Raw genomic sequence first — 16,948 nt, 5'->3', positions numbered from 1 at the left:
GAACTGTTGTATAAAAGCAATATCGCTCTCGTAGTCGTGTGATATAGCTCTATATCATCACGGCTGTGTTTAGGCCTCCGGCACTCGGCCGTGATGATATAGAGCTATATCACACTCCTACTCGAGCGATATTGCTTAAATATAGTAGATGTGTTACTGCGTTAGTTTGTGCCCTGCTCACCCCTACAAAAGACAAGAGCTGTATGTGTGCTTTGAAACAGCAGCTTAAGTTCCCCTCATTTTCTCTCATTCAGTGCTGATTGATTTAACAGAGTCCAAACTGCTGTGTATGTACATAAAACAAAGACTACAGAGACAGATTAAAAGAAGAACAGCTGACCCCAACACTAAAATGTTGGCACAGTTGTTGTCTTTATACATGCAAACACAAATGAGACTATCAAAAGTTTTGGCAATTCAGCAGACCTGAAATAAAACAGATGATTCATATTTTAATGAAACTTTTACAGCGCTACTTTATCACTGGAGCCTGACAGCATACAGCACTCATATTCATCAAATGGAAAAAAAGCAGAATTTTGGGGTCAACTAATCATTTCAGATGTGTTGGCATCAGGGACGTGCACAGACATTTTGAGGGGCAGGGGCTCAAGTGAAATAAAGGGCACTTCTCATAATTATGTATATTTTTTTTCTTTTTTTTAAACAAAAAGTATATATATTAACGCAATTCTGACTTCCTTTTTAAAAAATATTAATTAATTATTAAGTTCATTAATTTTATCTTCCTCAAACTCACGCAATTGTTTAATTTTCAAAAGATGTCTACAAAATAATCAGTTGTTTACACAGACATCATGGTCTCCTTAGTAGTCTAGGTTTATAGAGCAGCAAAGGAAGCCATTACACAATGTGCATGTTTTGAAAACATTAAATTATACATTAATTACAAATTTGTTAAAATGCTAAAAACAAAGTTGTGACTGCTGAGTTAGCGCTACATGCCAATAAATGCTATATCATATGCTAGCGTTTAGCTGATTAGTTGTTACTCAAAATGTATTTTTGTCTAATAAGGGCTCAAAATATAAGGTCTGTTTACTAATGTGAGCTTCTGGCATGAGCCTCAGAGCAGAGCAATCAGAGCAGAGCTCAACATTATTATTCATGATTCAAATAGGGCAAAAATAGACAATTTAATTAAAATGACAAATTCTATGTAAATAGACATGTAAAAACGTTTCTGGATAATTTTTGCACTTATTAAAGCAACATACCTTCTATGTAATTGTCAAAGAACAATTTAACATATTATGACAACACCTCCTATGGCACCTTTAATCTTAGGTTTCATATTTATTAGGGTTACACATGTCAGAAACAACAAATATAGATTAGGCCTATTTTATTTGTATTTTATATTTTACTTTTTTGTGATGTCAGTGAAAATTCAGACTGGGCAAGAAAAATACTGAACCATCAGATTTCTTCCCAATCTACTCCAGCACTCCAGTATAACACATTATACTTATTTAACAGCCATTACAAAAAAAGCTAACAAAAAAGCTTACTACTGCAGTTAGCAATTATATTATTGTTTGTGCTTTATTATTTTATGAGCAGTCTATTAAAACTACATACACTACACTGTTACAAGTTTGCAACTCTTCAGGTTAATATGGGATTGCCATGGAAAACAATGTCCCTGAATCGTTATGTGAAACAACGTGTCCCATATTTTGTGCATAAAACTGTTAATATAAGAATGCTTTCTTCCTCAAACACTTACCGGTAGCTGCCTGCATAATCATGCACATGATCGCGTCTCGTTTAGGGCAGGCTGAGCTTTGGCGCTTGAAGTGCAAATGATGCAGCACGAGTGTAGACAAACGAATCATAAAGCGAAGTAAGTTAGAGAGGCGGGACTAAGGAAAGGTAAAGCCAATCATATTAGCGATTTGAATTTTGGAGGCGGGACTCATGTGTTAACCGTTTGTGTGCCACAAATAGCGCTATTTTTCTTTATATAAGAGTTTAAATCTTATTTAAATGATTTCTGAATAAATTCATGTTAAATTAAATAAGCAACAATTAAAAAACACAAGAAACAGACAGACATCAGTTGTTATATGAATAAAGATCATATTGTTTTTTTTAAAAAATCACCCCAGAAAAAAGGGCACTTTCTCTCCAGGAATAAAAAGGGCAGGTGCTCAAGCCCCCTTTGATGTCTATGTGTGCACGTGCCTGGTTGGCATTAACCTGGAGATATTTGATAAATCTGTCAGTGAACGAACACGCTATGTTAAACTCGGGTATGTGGCTTCTGCTTACTGGCAGCCGTGTGACACAATCGGTGAAATATGAAAAACTTTTTACAGTCACCACAGAAGGATCTTCTTACGCTGAACCATGTCACATATATTTTCTTGTTAAAAGTGGGTTTTTGTTGTATATTTGGTTAAAATGAAAGTTGGAAAGCATTAAAACGTCATTAAGATGGGAGTTTTTTCCAAATTCTCATTGGTTGAATGGTTATTTTCCATTCTTTCAATTCCAAGACTTTGATATTTCGTAAAGTAAATGTGTATTTATACAGTTCAACATTTTTTAAAGAAAACATAATTGTGCTCGACCGTGCAAAACTCGCCCCTACAATGCCAAAGTGTTTGCCAAAGCTTTCTGAGTGATTTTTAACCTCCATCTTATTCTGTTTTTTAGGTCTCTACGTTGTACGGCTATGGGATTTTTTCCACGAAAAAGAACATAAATACTTATTTGTGGCCTTTTACAAGCCATCTTCGGATTTAGTTGTTCCGGAACAATCCGCGTGGTGAGGAATAGGCGAGCCGTGAATCGTGCTCAAAGCAGAATCTGGATGTTGGGATCAAACCGAACCTTTTCAAGTGGAGTTTCTCTTCATCCGGAGGTTGGCCAGAGGGCCAAATGTGCGTCTTTCAAGCGGCCGGGGAAAATAAACGCTCGAATCCCCGCCCACTGCCGACAACCACAGACAGGTTAAGATTTAATTCTGATACTAAATCTAAATCTATCTGTGGCTGTCGGCGCAGATTTGAGCTCAGCTGCAGATGTTCAGAAGAATCTAATCTGATGATCTGTTTTATGTTTTGAAGACTTGATAGATGATCTGAGGAGGCCGAATTGTGCAGAGAGGAGAATAAGGAAACAAAGGAACAGTAAAAAAAACTCCAGCTGATCACACAGATGCTCATTACATTCATGTAATGTATATAAATATAGATACAAACACACCGCCTTCCACATTTTAATAAAACAAACCACATGCACACACAAACAAATTTCGGCAACAGCAGATGTTCATTTGAAGTACACTTTAAAAAAGAAAAATATTCTTGTAAAGTTTAAATCACACACTTCTGAATGTTTGCCTTATGACTGAACCACTGACATAAAGCGAAACACAAATAAACAACAAACAGAAACATGTGTGACCCCGTCTAATAATCAATGAGATTTGGAGCATCAAAGTTTGATTTCACATTATTTTTTAATCTTTGAAATGACCTTACTCAGTCAATATTAAATATATCAAAGTTATATTTTTACAGAATGTTGTTCATGTAATCAGACCCATGAAGAGAGAGAGAGACAAGAGAGAGAGAGAGAATCCTCAATAGATTAGTCATTAGGTGGTCTTTGTATGTAATTTGCATAATGTTAATTAGATGCATTTGTTCATAGGCTTTAGCTGTTGGTGATTCTTCTAGTTAAAGCTCCACATTGTCTCCAGGTACAATTCAACTACAGTAAATCATTTACAACTACAGTAAGACAGCTTAAACACTAGAGGAAACTCACACAGAGCATAAGATGGATTGAATAGTGGTAGATCTGTTGTTAGGACGTGAAAGGCGTCCTATCAGTTTGGATTTCTTCTGTTTTTTTGGTCACATGATGGAGTGTAACTTCTGCAAACCCTTGTGTTTGTGTGTGACAACCTTGAGCGATCATGTGTTTAAAGCATCTAACATCTCACGCTGTACAGCATAGCGAAAAAAATCCCATCCAGTACAAGGATTTATCCAGGATAAATTTGCAGGTTGTTTGGCTGTCTTATATCTGATCTATACCAGATGCATGTCATCAAATTCATATTATTATGGTATTACTGTCTTACACACTTGTGAAAAACAATGGTTGTATTTCACATTACATTTATAGCGTGGGGAGCAGCGGGATAAGATAAACCACAGAGTTACCAACTAATGGAAAACTGAAAATTATAGGACATCTGCAGGAGTTATTATCTTTTCTCTATTTTTACAGATGAATGAAAATCACAACCTGACACTTGCATTTATCACAGTTGTATCGCACCTGCACCTGCAGCGACAGAACTTCAGAGGCGGACAGTATGAAGCATTTTTACTTTCAACATTTTTCTAGTATCTCTATCAGTGATTTTCGTTGGAAAACATACTTCACAAACATAATGTTATACTTTTTAATCCATTACATTTCATAAATACAAGTTGTTATACTTAAAAATCTAGTACTTTTCTTTACTTAAAGCAACACTATGTAGTTTCCATGTAAAAATGACTTACAGCTCCCCCATGTGGTTGAAAAGCACAACAGTGCCTGGTATCAGACACTCTACTGCAGGCAAAGGGGAGGGCGGGGCAGTGTGCTCTACCCTCCACCGCCACTTTCAGAGTGTGCTTGTAGCAGCTAGGAGGCTCCTCAGGTTGCAGCAACAGTACAATTTGTCCAGTTAAAAGTTGTTCTATCACTGAAATAATTTTAGAGACATTATTTAAAGGTCAAAAAACTACATAGTGTTGCTTTAAAGGGCAGGGTAGCTGATTTGATCCAGAAACATTCTTAGTTATGCTGATCCTGATGGCAATCTTTATGTTAAAGGAATAGTCTACTCATTTTCAATATTAAAATATGTTATTACCTTAACTAAGAATTGTTGATACATCCCTCTATCATCTGTGTGCGTGCACGTAAGCGCTGGAGCGCGCTGCGACGCTTCGATAGCATTTAGCTTAGCCCCATTCATTCAATGGTACCATTTAGAAATAAAGTTAGAAGTGACCAAACACATCAACGTTTTTCCTATTTAAGACGAGTAGTTATACGAGCAAGTTTGGTGGTACAAAATAAAACGTAGCGCTTTTCTAAGCGGATTTAAAAGAGGAACTATATTTTATGGCGTAATAGCACTTTTGGGAGTACTTCGACTCCCCTTCTACCTCTCATAATGGGAGAGGGAGGGTGTTACTGCGCCGAGTCGAAGTACTCCCAAAAGTGCTATTACGCCATAAAATGTAGCTCCTCTTTTAAATCCGCTTAGAAAAGCGCTACGTTTTATTTTGTACCACCAAACTTGCTCGTATAACTACTCGTCTTAAATAGGAAAAACGTTGATGTGTTTGGTCACTTCTAACTTTATCTCTAAATGGTACCATTGAATGAATGGGGCTAAGCTAAATGCTATCGAAGCGTCGCAGCGCGCTCCAACGCTTACGTGCACGCACACAGATGATAGAGGGATGTATCAACAATTCTTAGTTAAGGTAATAACATATTTTAATATTAAAAATGAGTAGACTATTCCTTTAAGTGACGTTACTTTTTGTTGATGTTTGAACTGTTTTCAAACAAACGGAGCGTAGCTAACTCCTCCCGCTCCCCCTCCCTTCCGTGCTTTCATGTATGCGCCTTACTCCCACCCCCAAATCCTTCTTGTCGTTTATTGGCTGGAACACTTTGTTATCGTTTCTGGTGGTAGGTTTGGCCACTTTGTGTTTATTCCAGTTTGTCTACAGAGATCGTGTTTTTTACAGTTTGATCAGTGGACAGCCAGCAAGCAGATAGTGAGGAGTTTGCTGTATGTAACAAAAAATGTTTTATGGTGTAAAACGAGTGAATTCGCTTAGAGCACCTTTAAACTCAGACTGAATCCAATTTTTGCTCCTCTTATGTGAAGGTGTTTTGCATGTCCTGTTCACGCAGACATCATACGTTATCAGCACGATCACATGAGCTCTGTACAAACTTTTTCTGCTGAATTGACAACCTGCACATGAGCCACAAACGAAAGACATTTTTTGAAACAACAATGACAAAAACCATCTGATTCAGCAAAGAGCAAAAACCAGAATTAACATAACTTTACTGCTTTTCCACCAGATGGAAACAGCTGCGGGAGGCAAAGAGTCTAAAAGCATTGTTGCAGTGTTTTGGAAAGTTTCTTAGTACACAATGTAAATACAGAAGAGTCAAGTTTAAATTGTAAAAATAGTGAAACTCTTTGGTTATTTTTTAGCGCGATGCTAATAGTCTAATCAGATTCAATGGATTGTGCTAAGCTAAAATTGGAACCGCCAGACCCAGAGATCAGCTGAATGGATTTCAAAACAGTAAAAATCAAATGTTTAACACTAAGGGCCCTATTTTAATGATCTACACGCATTGTCTATTGCGCACAGCGCAAGGTCTAAATGGGCGTGTCTGAATCCACTTTTGCTAATTTAACAACGGGATAAATGGTTTGTGCGCCGAGCGCATGGTCGAAAAGGGTTGGTACAATTTTTTAAATAAGAAATGGGAGTAGTTCGGGCGTAACGTGAAATAAACCAATGAGAGTCTCAGCTCTCATCCCCTTTAAAAGCCTGTTGCGCTGGCGCTATGTCTAATCCCTATTTAGATGACGGACTTTGTAAACTGAAAAAGTCGGAAGAAGATCCCCAGTTTAAGATTAATGTTAAATAATTGTGTTGTTTTTAATTGTATTGAAATTGTTATTTTTTGGATTAAACCCTTTAAAACCTGTTTAGGCGCATATTACTAATGCGCTCTTTAAATAAAAAAAAAACATATTGCGCCATTGACTTTATACTTTAGACCAGGTTTTTGTTGGTCAATGGCGTAGTCTATTTTAGCTGCCTCAAAATAGCAACGCGCCAACAATGCGCCTGAACACACCTCGTTTTCAGACCAGAACGCCCATGGGCACAAAAGGGGGCGCAAATGCATTTGCTATTTAAACAACGCGGCGCTAAACGTGAAAATTATAATTGCGCAGGGTGGAAACTAGCAAAAGACACTTGCGTCGCACATTGCGCTGCATTGCGCCGGCTGTAAGATAGAGCCCTAAGGGAGCTGGAAAATTAGCATATTTTTTTAAAAAAGTGGAGTGTCCCTTTAATTTACTTTAACACTAAATATTTTGTGTAATTAGGTATCAATAAAATGTAGTGGAATGAAAGTATAATTTTATACTTAAGTAAAGATTTCCAAAGAAAAACACTACGCAGAACGTCATAGCATCATAAATCATCCCCAGCCTCCTTTCACGCCTGGCACAACATAAACACATGAAGATTACACAAACATTACCTTCATGTCACTCTGGAGAGAAGCTTCGTTCAGGCTGGTGTAGAAGAAGATTGAAGCAGAAGAAAGATGTCTTGTGTGTGTATTTGCACAGCGGGGCAGGACTGAGGATGGCATTCGGCAATGCGGTGTGAATTTCACAGCATAAGTGTCTAGACTGAGTTTACAAACACAAAACCTGCTCCTCACATACTCACATGCACACATTCACCCAACCAACCATATGTCAACTTTAGAGGTTAAAAACTCTTTCTAAAGCATAAATCATTTATGCAAAAAAGTGTCCTAACCAACCACAGACCCAAAGCCTGACCCAACGACAAATAAAAACACCAAGCAGAAACATTCTCACCTGCTAAAAACAAACTAATATTCTCAATTAATTTATCAAACATGCAAATATTTTAGCTTTTAACTCTAATGCAACTTACCAAGGCTAAATGCACTGAATAAGCACGTCTTTATTCACTCAAAGCACAGATATGTAAATTCGACTTATTGACAACTTACTAACAACTAGTCAATGATAATGGGTAAAATAGAGTCCCATACTGCAAAATCCAGTATTTAGAAGTGACCTGCAAGATCGGGAATCTGAAATTCAGCATTTCAGAAGCCAAACTATGACAAGGCAAGATGAAGGTCTATCATGAACAGAAAAGAGCGACAACATTCAACACATTGTGTAGCATCATCACCATTATGTTTTCAACGTGTTGGCTTACTTCAGACTTAAATACATCATCACGTCATCCAAACATCTTTGTGTAACACATGCATGGCAACAAAGACCACATCTGATTGTGTGGTTGTGTTCCTTTACTATCTCCAGATTTTTAATAATGATTATGTTTATAATAGTACATTAAATATATTGTACCATTTAAAAGATAATGAGAAAACAGTCTGCATTACAAAATATCAAAAGTTTTAAACAGTAGTATATTGAATAGCTGTGTCTGTGTGTGAAGAGAGAGAGAGGTTTTAAGATGATTTAATGGGAGAAGCAGAAATCTTCAATGGGTTGGCCTTTATGATATTACAGCACATTGTGACTCTCACCTCACATACACCGCCAATAAATCATCTCGCTGTTATTTATGAGATCTGAAAATGTTTCTGAATTACTGTGGATAAATTACATGTGGTGCTCGACTGCACATCCCACATGTTAGTCATAATATATCACAATAATAAATCATTTCATAGGAAATATTCATGAACATTTAAATGGTTATTTATTATTATAACAGATTAAGAAATGATAAATTAGTAAAGCTGTTTTTTATTCAACCAAATACAGAACATCAGTCAACGCTCGAGTGCCAGGAAAGAGTTGCTTTTAAAAAGAAAATAACTTAAACATCTTATTGCATGGTTGGTAAGCAAAAAATGGTACTTAAATGGCATTGCTGTGAAAAACCTTTTGAGGCACCTTTGTGTGTATGGTATCTGTCTGTAGACAAAACTTATAATGGTTTGTATAAAACAGACAAACAACAGCTGGCATGAGCCGTGCCATCCACTTGATTATCAACAGGAAGTCTCGTAAAGCACAATAGGTTTTGTTATTCTGTTTAAAATGTAAAGAGGAAAAGGAGGTTAAATCTGGCTGTTTTTGGGTATTCAGTGATTCACCACCTGCATAGATGCAGGTCTTTATTTAAAAGCTTAAACATACATTCGGGCAGCTATACGTCAGCATCTATAGGTTTCACAGAGTGGTTCAACATGTTGTTGGGTTGAGTTAAACACACATGAATGTGAAATTTCACCTGTCCATCGGTTTGGGGTCAAATGAACATCCTGCTGAGCTCAGTGTCTGCTTTTAAGATATAAAAATACATTTATTTTCCAAGAATTTTTTGTCTGTAAAGAGCTAAGGTGAAAGTCTATATTAATTATAAATGTGCACAGCATCTGTCTTGTAGTGTGTGCACGGGGCTTTAGAGCCTTTAAAATAATCTTACCTTAACATATAAGTTTTATACCAAGAAGTGTTGCCTAAATAACTTACAGATCCTCAGATACAATGACATCAGATGACACCCATAACCTCAGCCGGTTTTAGCTTTCCTCAAACACAATAACACAGACTATTCAACACCAAATGAAACTAAATTTACTTCCTCTGTTAAAAAAAGATACAACAGGACTATTTAAAGCTATCAAATGCATGTGGGCGGCATAGCTCAGATCAACTGGTTTTAAAGAATTTGATGATAAATATTTGCTAGCAAAATCTCTGATGCGTGCAGAAACATTAAAGGGGACATTTTTAAAAACGTCAAATAAATCTTTGTTGTCCCCAGAGTACACATGTGACGTTTTAGCTCAAAATATCATATAGATAATTTATTATAGCATGTTAAAATCGTCACTTTGTAAGTGTGAAGAAAAATCTTATATAGCATCTTGTATCTTAGTAGCTCAAAATATTCGCCTTATTTGTATCCTTTTCTATTTCTCATAAGCAATTTTAAGAGAAGCATATGGTATGACGTCTATTCATCTTATTCATGTCTAGGAGGAACAAAAGTGAGATCATTAGATATTTACATAGACTGTAAAAAACATCATCCAAACTGTAGGTTTCTGAAGAGCATTTTTAAAGCCCAAAGTGGGCGAAGCCGGCCATCGCTATCTTGGCAGCATGTCACTCCTGATAACCAAAAATGGCCGGAATGTGGGAGGAGCTACGGTGCCTAGTTGCTGAAACCACGCCCATCTAGCTCAACTGTACGGACAGCAGTGACAATTCACATGTCACTCAAGTGGCCACGCCCTTAATTATGCAGAACTTAACAAAATTACCCCCCCCTTACAGTTGTCGTAAAGTGCAAAATTAGCTATATAGACCCAAAACAGGCTGTAAACATATTTTTTTCTACTGTAAAGTTTGGCATTTTAACATGGGGGGTCTATGGAGCGGCCAGTCAATCAATTGCAGTTTAAGTCATTTCCATGTTGAATTCACGAGAGACCTGAAGGTTGACCCTTGGATACTTCCTTTTGGCTTCCTACACATCTCTTATAAAAACAAACTATAAAATTTATACAACCCCCATACCAGTTACCCCATCTTCTCTTCTGTTCGGCCACATTTGAAACCATTGAAAGTGAAAACACAGTTGTGAAATTCCTAAGCAGTTTGGTCGTCTCCCCTCAACACAAAATATGTTTGACCAACAGCTATCCATATATGATTCACATGGTTTGTGGAGTGTAAAATATTCGTAAACTCAAGGTCCCGGGGTTTGGCGAGGCATATATCCTGCTGAGATGAACTAAGAGGCCAAACATCACAAGACAGCGGTCATGAAATAGGAAATCGGTGACATGTGATACATTAAGTGGCGAGTGGTCTTTACCAAAGATCGCCTGCGTTTGTAGCAGGAAAGGGATTCGATTTAAAGAGTTTTTCCGAAAAGACCCACGGCAGACGGAACAGACTTAAAGAGTGATGAGTGTCGGTCACCAGGGAGACGGCAGATCCGATCGAACTCATGCTGAGGGGTGAAGGCAGTCTGACCCAGTTTTAACCGTCCTTACAGACAGTCAGTAAGTAAGTTTTTGCTTTGATACATTCAATGAGCGGAGCAGATCCAGACGCATGACAGCTTGACACACATGTTTTATCCATGTTGAAACCTCTGCGGGCTTAGAGAAATATCTCAACAGCCATCTATGGGGTTATAAACCACACATACACAATTCTGTCAAGATCTCTCAGTAGAGCTCTCAGTTTCCTGTGTAATATAGGAAGTTAAGAAGCTGTCTTTGTTCCTGTTGTGTGCTCATTTTAGGGTGTTTTTGTGTGTTCATTCAGGTCAAGGGTCAGACTAATAATGCAAAGCTACTTCATGATATTGCATGTCAGAGGAGTGAACCGCGATGCAAAAAGGACACCAAACGATACTTAAAGGCATATGTTCATTCAGGATTATGAGCACCAAATATGTGACCCTGTCTGTGAAGTCCAGGTTTAAAAGGCAGGGTCACATATATAATACTGCATATATAAGCACTATCGGGTACAACAGTAGATGATTTAATGGGAGAAGCATATTGCCGGTGAGAATGTGATAGTGTCTGCGGTCTTGTTGATGTATTGCTGGTTTTATTTGCATTATAATCTGCACATCCTGCATAACAATGGAATTAGTTCTGCTCTGTCTCTTTAAATCTGCATGAATGTTAATGGGAAATGAAGTGATTCAGGCACTTTTCCTCTTGATACATTTAAGTGGCAAACTTGCTTTGTTTGACAAATCCAGGTGTTGGGGTGTGTGTGTGCATGTGTGTGTGTGTGTGCGTGACCTGATTTTGTGAACTCAAGAGAGGTAACATTCATTACAGTTTCATCACAAAGAAAAATAGAGTATATCATTTATCAGATATAACTTTATATCTGTAGCACTAAGTTTAAACTTAGAGACAGACAGACAGCTAGATGGACAATCAGACAGACAGGAAGACAGGCAGAAAGACAGACAGAGAGACAGACAGAAAGAAAGATGGACAGCCAGAGAAACAGACAGACAGGCCAGACAGATAAACAGACAGCCAAATAAATAGACAGCCAGATATACAGACAACCCAATAGACAAAAAGACAGACAGAAAGATAGACAGCCAGATAGATATACAGACAGAAAAACGACGAGACAGACATATAGACAGACAGACAGACAGGGAGACAGACAGAGAGACAGACAGGCAGAAAGATAGACAGCCAGCCAGAGAGACAGACAGAAAGATAGGCAGCCAGACAGACAGACAGACAGACATATAGAAAGTGAGACAGGCAGTAAGATAGACAGACAAATAAATAGACAGAAAGATAGGCAGCCAGCCAGCCAGACAGACAGACAGACAGGAAGGGAGACAGGCAGTAAGATAGACAGACAGACAGACAGACAGACAAATAGACATAGGCATACAGACAGAAAGATAGACAGACAGTAAGATAGACAGACAGACAGACAGACAGATAAATACAGGTAGAGAGAGAGAAAAAGAGATAGATAGACAGCAAGGTAGATATACAGACAGATAAACAATGAGACAGACAGACAGACAGACATGGAGACAGACAGACAGATAGACAGAAAGACAGGGAGACATGCAGAAAGATAGACAGACAGATGAATAAACAGAAAGACCGACAGAGACAGACAGACAGATAGACTGCCAGCCAGCCAGATAGACAGACAGGTAGAGAGACAGTAAGATAGACAGACAGACAGATAAATACAGGTAAAGAGAGAGAGAGAGAGAGAGAGAGATAGATAGACAGCCTGATAGATACACAGACAGATAAACAACGAGACAGACAGACAGACAGACAGACAGACAGACAGGGAGACATGCAGAAAGATAAACAGACAGGTGAATAAACAGAAAGACTGACAGAGACAGACAGAGAGACAGACAGAAAGATAGAGTGCCAGCCAGACAGATAGACAGAGAGGTAGAGAGACAGTAAGATAGACAGACTGACAGATAAATACAGGTAGAGAGAGAGAGAAAGAGAGAGAGAGAGATAGATAGACAGCCAGATAGATATACAGCCAGATAAACAACGAGACAGACAGACAGACATACAGTCAGACAGTCAGACAGACAGACAGACAGAAAGACCGACAGAGACAGACAGAAAGCCAGACAGAAAGCCAGACAGATAGACAGACAGGTAGAGAAACAGTAAGATAGACAGAAAGACAGACAGACAGAAAGACAGACAGGGAGACATGCAGAAAGATAAACAGACAGATAAATAGACAGAAAGACAGACAGAGACAGACAAAAATATAGACTGCCAGCCAGACAGATAGACAGACAGGTAGAGAGACAGACAGACAGACAGACACACACTGACCTTTAGATGACCCCTCAGTCTGAACTCTCTCTAGAATTATCTAATGGTTTAACCCCCAAAACTCTTTTGTTTTGCTCTTCCCTGCAAATAATGTCCAAACTGAAACACGGAGGAAACACTATAAACAAACAGGCCTGGAATTGTTTATCAGCAAACACTACACAAGGTCCCTCCAGAATGAATATAGATGAGCGTCTATATCTCGCCCTCGGCAGACGTAAACAATGAAAAATGGTTTAGAAGTCTGCAGTGTTCCTCAGAGAGCCTCTATCTGCTGCAGGCGACCAACTACAGCATCACCACTGGTTTGAGGGTTACAGTGTAATACACAAATGATTTAATACATCAACATACCGAATGGCAAAGCGGGCACCCTCGCAGGCAGGTGAAAAGGGCACCGGAGCACAGAAGAGGTGAACAAAGAGGATTCTGGGAGTTTGCATTTGTGGGACCTCTGGAGCAAATATGGGTCAGATCAGCTACGGTGGGTATGGAAAAAAATCATATTTTAAATCTTAATTATAAAATAATTAATAATATGAATTATTGTTGAACACTAGTTGCTGTTTCAGTTCAGGCTGGCTACCTAAATGTATTTGATGTAATACAGAAAGATTACAATGAGGGTGGTGCTAGCATGATAAACCATCTCATTGCAGGTTGCTTTATCAACTTACACCAGATAAGTTATCTAGTCAGGATGTGGTTTAAGTGGGTATACTCAAATTATACCAGCACAGTATACATATTAATGTGATTGAAGCTGTATTGTTAAAACAGGCATGGATATCAGAATTTGGCACAATACTCTAATGTGGTGACACTGGCACAAATGTTACTAAAAAACAAACAGATGGGAAACATACTACTGCCAAACCAAAAACCTCATATTCATACTTCATGTTTACTTATGATCCAGATACATTCTCAATAAAATCCTGGATTGGGATGATAAAGTACAGATCTGAATTCCAGAGATGATGATTTTTTCATCTGCGGAAACTTGTCTGCTCTCCTTTCGGAAATGCTCAGTTATGTTTTAGACAGGATCCTGTCTGGGAATGTATTATTGTACTTATTTTTAATGTGGATCACTATAAATGAAGTGATGAACGCATGGGTGGAAAGGGAACAAGGTTTGGGTTTTATGGGCTCGTGTAAGTCTGGAGAGAAGGTTGGATAAGATCTGTTTGTTCAGATGGTTTGAGACGTCGCTCTGAGGAGGGGAAGAATTGATCAGCAGGTGTGATCTGTCAGGTGGACAGACTCAACTATACATGTACCCATAGTATATATTGTGCTCAAAGTTTATGTCATTCCAAACCCGTGTGACAATTACATTTATGCATTTTGCAGACGTTTTTATCCAATGACTTACATTTTTATCAGCATGTGTGTTCCCTGGGTTCGAACCCATGACCTTTTAAAAATCATCCAAGCCACTGTAGTCGACAAATACTGGATCATTTGCATCCTCATATTGCATCCCACATTCAATTATGGCACATGAGGTTTGACAAATGATGACAAAATTACATTTTTAATAAACATTTTGAAGCAGTGCTGCTTTCAATCATTTAAATTGAAAGACATATTACTTTTGAACATTTGAAAAACCAATTATGCAAATATTTCAATTTATGCCTTAACTTCCAGATGTATGAAGTAAAGGTTATTATAGTAAAAATCTATGCTCGATTTTGTTTTGGGAAACAGTTTAGGACAAGTCTTGTCTTTAGGACAAGACGTGCTTTGAAAAGACGACAAAATAGATTGAGTGCTATCATCTGTCCTTCAGACTTACAAAACACACAAGGACAGATAACACGTTCGACGTCTTTTCCTCCAGAGTTTGTGTAACCCTGATCTATCTGTGCATGTTTTCTGGGAGTGAGTGGAAATGCTGAAGTCACCTGTTTGTTTCCCGAGTGTTGATCCAGCATTGTGTAAGTGTTTCTAGGCAGCAGAGAGGGTCATCGTTGCGGCTGCTACCCAGTCTCACAAAGTTTCGTGATAGTGTCACGTATTTTTTTTAATTTATTCTTTTTTCGTGCTATTATCACGAAATTTCGTGTTTTTTCGTGATCGTATAACGAATTCCTGTTTTCGTGTGATTATCACGTATTGGTTACTCGACTGTTTTTTCCTATTTTTAAACCATTGACGCTTCGGTTTAGGATTCGATTTGGTGCTTGCATTAGAATGTCACTTTATATATTGATCTATACTATTTTTTCTGATTTATTTTTTTATATGTCGCCTGGCGTTAGGGTTAAAGTTGGGTTTGGTTAGGGATGTCATTTTATGTAAATCTAACCCTAAACCGAAGCGACAATGGTAAGAAAATAGGACAAAACAGTCGAGTAACCAATACGTGATAATCACACGAAAACAGGAATTCGTTATACGATCACGAAAATAGCATGAAAAAAGAATTAAAAAAATACGTGACTAACGAAATTTCGTGAGACTGGGCTGCGCGTCCCACCCGGCACTAATTTCTAATGAAAAAGGGTTTGAACTTTTAACTGAGTACTAATCTCTCTTTAATGCTCAACGTATGTCTCTCACCATCAAACCAATTGAAAACAAATTAGTTTATTAGGTTTTCTTTTCTAGTTAATGTATGTATGTCTTACTGAAACATGAACAGTACAAAAGTTAAAGATATTTCGACCAATAAGCACTCCTCTAGAGAACACTTAAAGGGACAGTTCATCCAAAACAAAAACGTTGTCATTATTTACTCATCCTCATTTAGTTTGAACCCCCAATGTCTTTGTTTTTCAGAACCCAAATGCATTTTTTAATGTGTTTTAATGGTTCATGGTTCCTAAAGGAGTGTAAGGCATTCACTCAAGTTTTAAATATATAATGCAGTGTCATATCATATATTTGTCCCGTGTCTTGAAAACATATACTTCTTTACTTTTTTTGTGGATTTAGCTGTTGTTTTAGTTGTTACACATTAATTAAAAAATAAACATCTTAAAACTGCCTAATAAACAGGTGAGACACAGAGAATGTGCACTGAAAGAGAGTCACATGTCAAGATTTTCATCAAATAATGGATTATGTTTTAGTTTGTTTTTCACCAAACCTTGTGTACACCTTCAGGACACTTAAAATATATATGGCACGAGTCAGGTGGAGTTATTTGTTTAACACTTTTGAGTCCTTTTGAAGCTTGAAGAGGTGGTCACCATCACCTAGTAACCAGAAAACCCAAAACAACACTTAAAAAAATCTATGTTTGGGTTGTGAAGAACAAAAAGCAAACATTGGGGATCAAACGACATGAGGATGAGGAAATAATGACAACGTTTGTGCTTTTGGGTGAAATATCGATTTAATGATTAACTCCAAAGATCATTAAAATATCTTAGCAGCCACTTAGCACCAACCTAGGCTATGCATTTACGATTATGCATAAATATAACTTTTTATAAAACATTGGCGATATTATGCCATTATTTTTATAAGAAACCAGCCAATTAGGCCACATACACTCTAAATAATTTGGTGTAGTTGTGCAGCTGTTTGCCAGTAACTTACTGTAGATTTAAATTTACATTAAATGAACATTAAACATTATCAAGTCTTTATCTTTACAGAATAAAACTAAAATAACACACTCCTACAGAGCATTTTAAGGAACTAGAAATCTTCATAAACCTTTTCTGAGTTTTTTTCTTCAAATTTTGATTCCCAGAAATTT

The sequence above is a fragment of the Misgurnus anguillicaudatus genome, chromosome 20 (assembly GCF_027580225.2).
Source record: "Misgurnus anguillicaudatus chromosome 20, ASM2758022v2, whole genome shotgun sequence".
Taxonomy (NCBI): Eukaryota; Metazoa; Chordata; class Actinopteri; order Cypriniformes; family Cobitidae; genus Misgurnus; species Misgurnus anguillicaudatus.
The sequence above is the reverse complement of the archived record's forward strand: the minus strand, read 5'-3'. Positions refer to the sequence as shown.